This window comes from the organism of the source record quoted next, unplaced genomic scaffold (assembly GCF_019419815.1).
Source record: "Pyrus x bretschneideri cultivar Hongxiangsu unplaced genomic scaffold, Pyrus_bretschneideri_v1 Contig72, whole genome shotgun sequence".
NCBI classification, from domain to species: domain Eukaryota; kingdom Viridiplantae; phylum Streptophyta; class Magnoliopsida; order Rosales; family Rosaceae; genus Pyrus; species Pyrus x bretschneideri.
In genome coordinates this window covers 1,592,702-1,604,127 of record NW_025999812.1, presented here as the reverse complement: position 1 = coordinate 1,604,127, position 11,426 = coordinate 1,592,702, and positions in this window count along the sequence as shown.

The following is an 11,426-nucleotide window of genomic DNA, read 5'->3' as shown; positions in this document are numbered from 1 at the left end:
TTTCTGAAATTTAATCTCAATTGGCTAATCTCACTGTTCTTGTGTGACAGATTGTTGATGGATCCAAAGTGCAAAAAGCAAGTGTACGTGGCGTGTGCACCATGCAAAGACACCCATCTGAGCAATGTCCTCAATTGATAGAAAATGAAGGATGGGAAAGTGCCAATACCGTGGGCTTTCAAGGCCAAAATCAACCAAGGCATGATCTATACGCCAACACTTACAATCCGGGATGGAGAGATCACCCAAACATGAAGTGGAGAGAGCCTCAACAACCTCAACAACAAGGAGGATTTCGACAGCCACCCCCTGGGATTTTTCAAATGCCATATGCACCAATGCAACCTCAACCACCTCCGGCCCCACTAAATTCAGGAATGTCTTTGGATAATGATAAAGTTATTCAATTACTCACCTCTTTGATGCAGGGAGTACAAAATCAAACTAAGGAGATGCAAAATCAAGCTAAGGAGGTGGATGAATTGAAGAAGCAAATGGGGCAAGTAGCTGAGTTCATGGGACAATTTAGAGAACAAGGCAAACTGCCTAGTTCAACCATTGTGAATCCAAGAAGAGGATTTGAAATCGCCAAAGCTATCACATTAAGAAGTGGCAAGGAAGTTGGAACCGACCCATAACCATCCAAATAAGCCAAAAAGAGGATGTAAAGCTGCTGCAAGAAGAGGAGGAACAAGCCCAAGCCACGGCAAGGGTAGAACCACCTTTGCCGCAGCCACCTAGGGATCCCAAATCGTCCACCACAGGTAAGTTAGGTCCAAATTCACTTAATTCTAGCCCTATTCCACCAAATGTGCCTTTACCTTACAGATTCATGTAATCAAAGAAAGAAGAGAGTGACAAGGACATTCTTGAGACATTTAGAAAGGTGCAAGTTAATATCCCACTCCTTGATGCAATCAAACAAGTTCCAAAGTATGCCAAATTCTTGAAAGAGCTTTACACAACAAGGAAGAAGATTTCGAACAAGGAAGTGGTAAGGGTAAATGAAAATGTTTCAGCAGTTTTACAAAGGAAATTGCCTCCTAAATGCAAAGATCCAGGTAGTTTCACAATCCTTTGTGTTATTGGCAATACTAAGTTTGAACATGCCATGTTAGACTTAGGTGCATCCATTAATGTCATGCCATACTCTATTTATGCATCTATGAACTTAGGAGAGCTGAAAAATGTTGGTGTTATTATTCAATTAGCCGATCGTTCTAATGCATATCCAAAAGGAGTTTTGGAAGATGTTTTGGTGCAGGTTAATAATTTAATCTTTCCGGCTGATTTTTATGTGCTTGATATAGAAGATTCGACCCATTCCACACCTTTGCCGATCCTCCTTGGAAGACTATTCATGAAAACAGCCCGCACCAAGATCAATGTGTTCAAAGGGACATTAACAATGGAATTTGATGGCAAGATTATTGATTTTAACATTTATGAAACTATGAGATATCCTAGTGATGATCATTCTTGTTTTTCTATTGATATAATCAATTCATTAGCGCAGGAATATCTTGAAGACCTCAATGAGAATGCCTTTGAAACAACCATTACAAGAGGAATAGGGCTCAAAGAACAAGGTACAGAAATCATGAACACTCACGGCAAGAATGGGAGTTCCTTTGCCATGCCCAATGGTGCAGAAGTGGAGATGGTGGCTGCCCTTGAATCATTGCCACAACATGTTGGTAAGTCTCCAATCCCAATTCCAATTCCCGTTTCTACTAATAAGATGTTACCCTTAGTGATTCAGGCACCCTCCCTTGAGCTTAAACCATTACCAAATCATTTGAAGTACGTTTGCTTGGGAGACCAATAGACTTTGCTGGCCATGATCTCTTCCTCACTCACGGCATTAGAGGAGGAAAAACTAGTTCGGGTGTTGAAGGAGTACAAAACCAAGGAGGAAAAGGATAGAGCCTTTGCATTGCTTTAGGACTCCTTGAATCAGAAAGGAAGGATTTAGAATAGGATAAGGACTCTTTTTGCAGTTGGAAATAATCTAAGATAATGTTAGATAAATTGGTTTGGATAAGATGAGATAAGATAGGATTAAGATAAAACAGGACTGGATAAGATAAGGTAAATTTGGATAAGGTTCCTTCTTTTCAATTGATTCCTTATCTTCAATGCCTTGAATTAATTCTTCCAGATTTGTAGCACATTTTTAGCATCATTTGTCACAAAAAATATTCGTCCATTATGCTCCATACATATGCTATCCATTCCAAGTCCAAAACTGCTCCAAAATGCTCCAAACTGCCATTTCTTGTCACTTTTGCCAATTTGACCTACAAACACCCGAAAATAGCTTAAATCACTATAATAAATAGAAACTAACTCACTAAATGCAAAGAAACAAGCTAACAAAGTCGCATAAATATGCTCCTATCAAAAGCTAAGAGAAACAAAGCTAGAGAAAGAAAGAAGCAAAGCAACGGAAGAGAAATGTCTAACTGTATTGAATGAAGCGCAATCGTTTCTCAACAGCCTTTATAGAACTATATGTCTAACTAATTTGCATAGGTAGCAATCCTCTACATCTCTTCTCATTCTAACTAATCAACAACAGCCACATGTACATCAACTACCCTTCAGTTATTAACTAAATGGCAATATTATGACTGATTAAAAGGGTTTCAGCAAATTGTTTTTAGGCTTATTTTTAGCTACGTCCCCTGGAACTCGATTTTAGTCTCGCTTGGTTCCTTATAACTCAAAAGTTGCCACTTTACTCCCTAAGACCAACTCCAACCCTTGGAGTAAGTTCTAAATTTTCCCTTCTATTCCCCCTCAATTTCATTCCAACTCTTGTTCTAAAATGGGGTTAAGTTTTAAAACTAAAAAATATTCCAGATTCCGACCAAGATTTAGGCCAAGTTTAGTGGTGAAATTCACCTGCCAGGCAAGGACATGTGCACGCCTCGGACGCGCCAAGCCTAGCTCCTCCTTCATTTGGTGCTGTGGACATGAAGCAACAAGAGTTTTAAAACGTTCATAGTAAGTTGGAAAAGATTCACCTTGGCTTTGTTGAATTCCACTAATCTTCTTGCGAAGAAGAATGACTCGTGATGTCGGAAAGAACTTCTCCAAGAAGGCTCGCTTCATACTCTCCCATGATGTGACAGTTCCGGGAGCCAACTCAAACAACCAATCCTTAGCCTTCTCCAACAAAGAAAAAGGAAAAGCCTTCATCTTCAATATGTTGCTGTCCACATTCACCGGTGTCATACTTGAGCATACTACTTCGAACTCCTTTAAATGTTTATTGGGGTCCTCCATTGATAACCCATGGAACTTGGGTATATGATGTAGCAAACTGGACTTCAACTCAAACTCATCGGTCTTCTCAGGGGCTGCATTGGGGTATTGGATGCAAAGAGGGGCTGCATTGGCCAAACCCGAGGCAGAAAGCTCCTTGATGGTTCGATTGTCCGCTGCCATGGTTGGTACTTCTTCTTCAAACCTTGCCGTGGCCTCCTCTTCAACCTCAACTTCTTGCTTTTCTACTTCAGGTTCGGGACTAGGAGGATTAGACTTTTGTAATTTCTTGTTCCTTCTCAAAGTCCTCTCGAAATCGCCGTCAAAGTCGGAGATATGCTCACGAACAGGTTGTGAGCTACGGGTCATAAACTAGTACCTACACACAAGAGCAAACAAGATAAGTAACCAACTTAATAGACTCGGCACAAGTAAGAAAATAAGTTGCCACACACGGCACAAAAACAAAACACATACACACGGTACAAAAAAAAATTAAAACGAAACAGAAACCAATCAATTTAAACAAGACTCAAGACAAGGGATTAGCAACTTTGCTAATCCCCGGCAACGGCACCAAAATTTGATGCGTTACGAATGTGACACACAAATTAAACCCTATTTGTGACAATTGTAGTAATGATGTAAGTAGGGATCGTTCTAACCGGGGATTAACTAGGGGTGCTAAACACTTTAAACTGACTCAAATAAATAAAACTAATCTTTAAAACACTCAACTCACTTAACAAAAACTCAAAATAAGTCCACAAGACTCCAAATACTTAAAAACACAAAATAAGATAGATTGTAATGACTAAGACTAAACAAAATATGGGGGGGATTGAGGTTTTGACGAAATTAAACTAAAATGCACAGATTGCAATTAAGGGCAGAATGTAAATATGAATGTGATGGAAATATGGATGAATGCTAGCTAGAAGGTTCTTCTCCACACATGTTACACTTGCATACAAGATGATTTTCGGTTGGTCTTTCGATGAATTATGAAACTCAACACCCCGGGTTAATTAGGTCTGCTTAAATTAACCGTCAAGTTCTCCTTAAGTTAATGAATTGGATGGGTTAGCGCAACGCAATTCACAACATTCTCCAAAAGTCCTTTACGTGAAAAGCACAATAAAGATACAATCAAAGATCATTAAGCATCATGAAAACTATAAGTGTTGACGAGGCATTCGTTACTATGATGAACATGAAACTAGTGCCAAGAATTCATTTAACGCGATTGTTTATAAGCAACCTCCACGACTTGTGAATATAAGTTCATAACTATTAGGTGAAACTCACTTATATTCTAGCGTCATATTCATGCATGAAAATTAAGCGTGCACTCTCAATAAACATACATAAATAAGTTATCAATCAAACAGTTAAACAAATTGAATCCACAACTCATGAAATTCCAACCAAAGGTAATCAATTCATATTGCAAGCATAAACATGGTTTCGAATCACCCCCTAGCTAATGGGGGGTTTAGTTCCTCATACGTACAAGACAAAGATAAGTAAATTTAACCATTGAAATCAAGGAGAGGAAACACCTAAAAATTCCAACAACTCAAACTTGAATTGTATGAACGTTTAGGCCTCTTCTCCTCCTCTTTGTTGCGGCACAAGGTCTAAGGATAGGTTTTTGGGGTGGTATTTGTATGTGGAATGGAGTGGGGAGTGGTGGAAATGGAAGAGGAGGTGCTGGAAATGGAAGGGGGAGCCATGGCAAAAAAGGGAAGTTGCTGGAATTGAAAGGTTTTGCACGGCTAAGGGATTCTAAGGGGAAGATGGTGTGTAGTGTGTATGAATGATCTTTTGTGGCTGCAATGGATGTTTATTTATAGGTGGATGAATGATTAAAAGAGGGAATATGACAGCTAGGGAGAAAATGTGGCTGCCATCATGAAGAGTGCATGGATGTGGCTGAATAATGAAATGGGAAAGCATGTGGGTGAATGGATTAAAGAGGGAATGATGATGGGAGAGCATGTGGGTGAATTATAGAATGGGAAAGCATGTGAGTGACAGCTAGGGTGAATGATGATGAGTGCATGTGGCTGAATTATAAAGAGGGAAAGCTGGAAAGGGTGATGTTTTGCACGGCAAAGGAGTGTAGGTTGCTGGAATGTGGAATTGTTGGAAATGTGCCCTAAAACCAATCATATGATGATACTTTACGGACATTTCAAACTAATGTAGTTCATTTCAAACTAATGTAGTTTAAATGTAAAGGGCAAAGATTATTGTTTGAGCCGTCACATATAAATGTTATATGCTTAAACGATAAGTCCAAGGAATATGTGATTGGAAGAATGCGATCTAAAGAAGTTAGATTCATGAGACCATTCTTTCGTTGACACATCCTAAACGTTCCTGATCATAGGATTGTCAATTGGGCATTGACAGTCCGTTAAGATCAGTACGTGCTATGTCTTCTCTCAGGGAGAGTGACTAGTCTCGAGTCATTGGTGTGTGTGACATCAAGACAAGTACGTAGGTGCTCAATAGAGAATGAGTTCACTGAACACGATCAACGAAGAGTTCTCATATTCATGTCACATGAGAACTCATGGTTGGGATAATGCAAATTAGTCTTTTGACCTGAGGCATCACAGTTGTCTTGTGGTTAGGTCCTTAATCTTTGATTATGTCAACGTCACTCTATCAGGGTGTCCACGGCATCGTTGGGGTTAAGCCACTTAGCCATGGAGGCAAGTGAATGCGCAACAAGGGATCTCTAACCTTCAAACTGTTTGAGGGAGAATACTCTATGATATGATTTAGAATCTCTGGCCAGAGTATGAATGAGATGTTGGAATGCGTTCCAGATCACATTCAAGGTAATCATATAAGTACAAGATTCACATTGGATAGTAGACATGAATAAACTATCAAACCAAACAATGTGGTCAAGAGTATTGTATTAGAGAAAGACCGTATTGCATTTGTAATCCTAAACTGAATAGGTTCTCCACCTCTTCTGATTAGCTTGGGTAACCATGATATGCTGCTAGGTGTCACTCATGGTTTGTGGAAGCCCTAAAAGTGTATTATCACTAACGGGAGAATTCAAAGTAAGTTTCAATTCACAATCGATTTGAAAGAGTTTGAATCGCCCACTGCCTCGCTAAAAGGAACCTAATGGATCGTACACCGTGTAAGGTAGAGTTTGAAGATTCAACGGAGATGAGTAAGAATAATTAAATGGTTTAATTATTTATGGCAAGGATTAATTAATATGTTAATTAATCAAACGAATAAGTTCGTTAAAGACCTCGGGTTAGTTTTGGGCCGCAAGGCCCAATGGGATTTGAATGTCAAGCCCATTAACTCAAGTTGTATGACAACTTGAATAAAACAAAGGGCTTGAAAGCCCAATAAACCTATAGGCTAGCCATGTGTAAAAGAATAGGGCTTTTGGTCCATTAGGTCACTTATTTGAAGGGACTATATAAAGGACTTTATAGCCTAAAATTTACTAAGGGTTATTTTTGGGGGAAAGGATGAGAACACAAGCTCTCATTTCTCTCTAAAATTTTGGCCAATCTAGAGGGGAATAGCTAGCAATCTTACTTCCTCTAGGTCACTCATTTCTTCTACAATATACCTTGGTGTGGAGACTTAGAGGTTCTCAATTTTGGGAACTTGGAGAAACCTTTTCATCCATCCAAATCCATGGATCCAAGATGCAAGGAATGAAGGCCCTCTCTTTGGGTGATTAGCCTTTGCTTATGCAAAGAGGAATCTACAAAGGTATTGATTTCTCAACTCACTTTGTTTTGAGTTGAGTCTTGATTCACCTATCTACTAGGCTTTGAATTTCATGGGTAAATGTTTTGTTTTAAGTGCATACAAGCATGATTCCGCCTTTAATTGTTAATTGCATGCTATTGATGTTGCTTAAATGAACATGTTTTTCACAAATTTTCCTTCAAGTGGTATCAAGAGCCTAAGTCTAGTAGTTGGTGAATCCTTTTGGGTTTTGTAGTTCATAGTTTGTGATTTGAATGTTGTAATTGTTACAAGCTTTATTCTTGCTTCTTTGAATGTAAATTTTGTTAGAAAATTTGCCATCTCAAATGTTGTAGATGTAGTTCATATGAGCATGAATTTTGGAGCTAAAATTTGGTGCCATGTTTTTGGGGAAATTCGGCCAAATCCAAAGGGTGGAATTTTGGGTTCTTGTTTGACTTGTTAAAATTGTTTTAAAGTGACTTTTGGAACCCCTATGTACCCTAGTATGGTTGTATGTTATTTCCCTTAAGTTTGAGTGGTTTTGGTATGTTTTTGGGTGAAGAATGTTCATGGAGCTCTTATAGGTTTTCATGAATGTTCTTCATTGTTCTTGATATGTTCTTGCCAAGAACAAAAGGTTTGGTGTTTTGATTCAAAGTTTTGATTTATTTCATAAAGTTTTTGTTTTGAAATATTTCTTATGTTTAAATATATTAGATATTTATTTTGAAAAATTAAAGAAATTATAGTGGGTTTGGTGTGTAATGATTTATTCCATTACACACACCCCACTTACAAAAACTTTGAAATTTTTTTTTATTACTTTGCTTCAAAATCAGCCACCCTACTCAATTAGGGTCCTTGTGGGGCTTTCATGCAATTATATAAAGTTTTGATACTTTTGTGTATTTGCATTTTGACCCAAAAGTTTACGTTTTTACGTAAAGGTCCAAAATCACTAAAAGGACAAATTGTTTTGCTCCTTTAATGAAGTTTTATTTTTTGTGGAAATTTTTGGGTTCTAGTTGTAATTACATGAAGTAGTGGACTTTTGTGTTTTTACAAAGTGACCCCAAAAGTTTAAGTTTTTGCAAAATAGCCCAAAAGTTGAGGTTAATTGCACTATGGCCCAAACAAGTTGAGGTCATAGCATTTTGGCCCAAATTAGGTAGAGAACAAAAATTGTTTTGTCTCTTTAAATGAGAATTGGATTTTCATTTCATTTAGCTCCATTTAAATCAATTCTATGGATACAAAAACCAAATGAAAATGTTGCATTCAAGTTTAATTAGTTAAAGCGTTAATTAATTAAAGAAAGGGTGATTATGAACCTTAGCCTACGATAATTGAGCTATGTGAAAGGCCGTTTCAAATTTGTTTGAACCATGGGAATGTGTAGATTAAATTTTGGTTGTAATTTGATATGATCAATTGTTGTAAAAGAGCATAAGCTCTTCTTTACTTTAAAGTAATTTGATTTGATCAATTGTTGTAAAAGAGCATAAGCTCTTATTTACTTTGAAGTACTCCTTTCTTGTTTTATTCGATATGCATGAAATTGGAGTAGTTGGGTCCAACGCCCAATAAGACAACACGCCTTAATGTGATTAAACGCGTAACTAAAATCAATCTCCATCCCTAGACCGAGATTCAACACTAGGCTCGTGTTTGAATCGAATCAAAGGTTCATAGTCATCCTAAGGCCCTAAGGCAACTATATAGTCCATCAATGAATGCAAACCTTATGTTAGTAGTATCATATACTCTTGCTTTAAAAACCGTTTTAAAAGCTTAGTGGGAGTATTATATACAACTAAATCAATCATATGGACCAATAGTTGTAATAGGACCAAAATGTTTTAATTGGATTAAAATGTATGTTTATATGTGATGAGACCTAAAAACCCTCAACCAAATCAATATTAAGTTGATAAGCGAGAGATGCTTTGAATATCTCTTCGTGGCCTTCCACCGTGGTAGGCTCCAATCGTTTGTGACTTGTACACCGGCTTCACCCTATCATGGGGGAGTACAAAGTGCATGCTTACATTCAGGAGGAGTCTATACGCATATGATGAGGTGAGTGTAGGCAACGAGGATGGCCAATATCATATCATTGTGAGGCTATTCTTGAACCCCTTCATGAACTAAGCATGGTGGGAATAATTTAACTAAGTGCAATGGTGCCGATATCATATCATTGTGAGGCAACATTCTCTAGAGGCCAAATAAGATGGGTACTTGCATGAGATGCAAATGAGTAAGCGTACTCTCTCATTATTATTAATGCTAGCCGATATCGTATCATCGTGAGGTGGGCTTGGTAATAGTGAGCCTCCCATACCCTACTAAGAGTTTCCTCCAAAACTCTCGAATTCCGATGAGGGATATGGAATTTGCCAAAAATAGTGGGTGGTGCTAATTGATTTAAAGACCCGGATCAAATAGCTTAAAATCAATCAATTTATATTCGTTATGTATTTGTTTACCAATATATTTGCAAACGCTATCCAAAACTTGACAAAGAAAAACCGAACGCTTTAGTTTCCGAACTTGGTACCACAATCCCATAGATTGTCTTGAATGGATTGTAAAAGTACCTAAGTAGTCTCATCCTCACAATCTTCCTATTGATAATGTATCAATAGAAGAACATGTTAGATAAGTCTACCATGAAGAGGACAATGCAAACTCTAGTGCTTGTCTCTTTGTTACACGAACAAGGAACTTGAGAAGTAAGCACAAGGGCATGGACACTTTATGTGCCATGATTCTTCACTTACAAATTGTTGTATGAAGAAATGAGAGTTGCCTTGAACAACTCTTGAAAGTTTGTTATTATGTTTAGAACATAATGGTTGGTTGACAAAAATAGTCCATTTATATGGACTTATGATGATTTTGAATCATGGAGTGTTGAAGTGTTAAACCATTTAACGAGACGGAAACTAGGCAAGGACTTCACCTTTGTGTCCCTATCCTAATGGTTCACTAAGTTTATTGTAAACTATATAGTGAACAATAACCGCACGCTCTCCAAATCGTTTGATGTGTATAACACATTTGAAATGAGTTTCAAGAGAGATAGTGGGAGTTTAGGGACCATGACTATTGTAGTCAAAAGGGAAGTCAAATGAAGAAGGCAAAATAACTCCAAGGGAACAAACTTTCTTTATGAAAGGATGGACATTGGAAGGGGTATTTGCAAGAAATGTCTTGCAAGTGTCAAGAACACACCTTTCGAAGGTGTTGTAAAATGTTCTTGAAAAGTTCACAACAGTTGGTTCTTCTACTTGAATGCATGATTCTGTATTAGTAACTATGTTTTACAATTGATGTAAAAGTGTGCTAATAAGAAGTAGAAGATTAATGAGAGAAGAGAAAGTACTTCACATTCCAAACGTGAATCGAATATAGATCTCTGCGAAAGCGGATTGTACTTACTTCCTCATATGAACTACCAAAGAAATTGGAAATTACTAAAGATTGTCTTTACATTCCAATTTTAAGGAACTTAAATCCGTCACTATAGTAGAGATGGATAAATGTTTTGTTTGACAAAAACATTGTTCTTTATTAATCAATAATTAGATTATTGTAATTTAATTGGTTGTCTCTATAGTAGAGATGATGTGGTAGTTTAACTGTTTAGAATACGATGATGCTTAAAACCCAAAAGGTTGCAAGGTAGTGACTAATCCCAACTGAGTTGTGATACCTCTAAAACATAAGTTACGAGTTGGTCATAGATGGATGCTTTGGATCGTTAGATCCGGATCCAATACCTTTTTGTTAAAATTGTATAGAGGCGAAATGTTCGAATCTTTATTCTTTTGGAAAGAAGAAAGAATCACAAAGTTGTTGAGGTTGATTCACTTAGATGTTAGTGGCACTTGTCCACAACATAATACTACTCATGTTGTATGACATTCACCGAAGATCACTCTCGGTTGGACTATAGTTTATTTTGAATAAACATAAGTCCGAATACTTTGCAAAAGGTTTCAAAGAATTCAAGAAATGTAAGTAGATGAGTAAGACGTCTAAAGTATTTACCTCCTTAGATTTGATCCAAGGAAAAAGTAACACTTTAGATTAATTTCCTTGAAAAATATCAAGGAAAGTAGCATCATAAGATAATGAATTTCTCCATTAGGAGAAGAATGAACATAAATAAGATTTAGTTCGTTGGACATTATCAATTACCCATATATATATGATATATACTTCTAAGACATGTTAGTTGTAGAGATCCATCCATCATGGATCTTAGCAAGCTAGTGGAAGCTATAAGCGTCTTATGAGAAAAGATCAATTGTTTGATTTCTCATAAAGATGTAAATGAATCTTTTGTTTACTAGGTTTACAAAAGATTAGTGGGAGTTGATCATATTCCTAAATTTGAATAT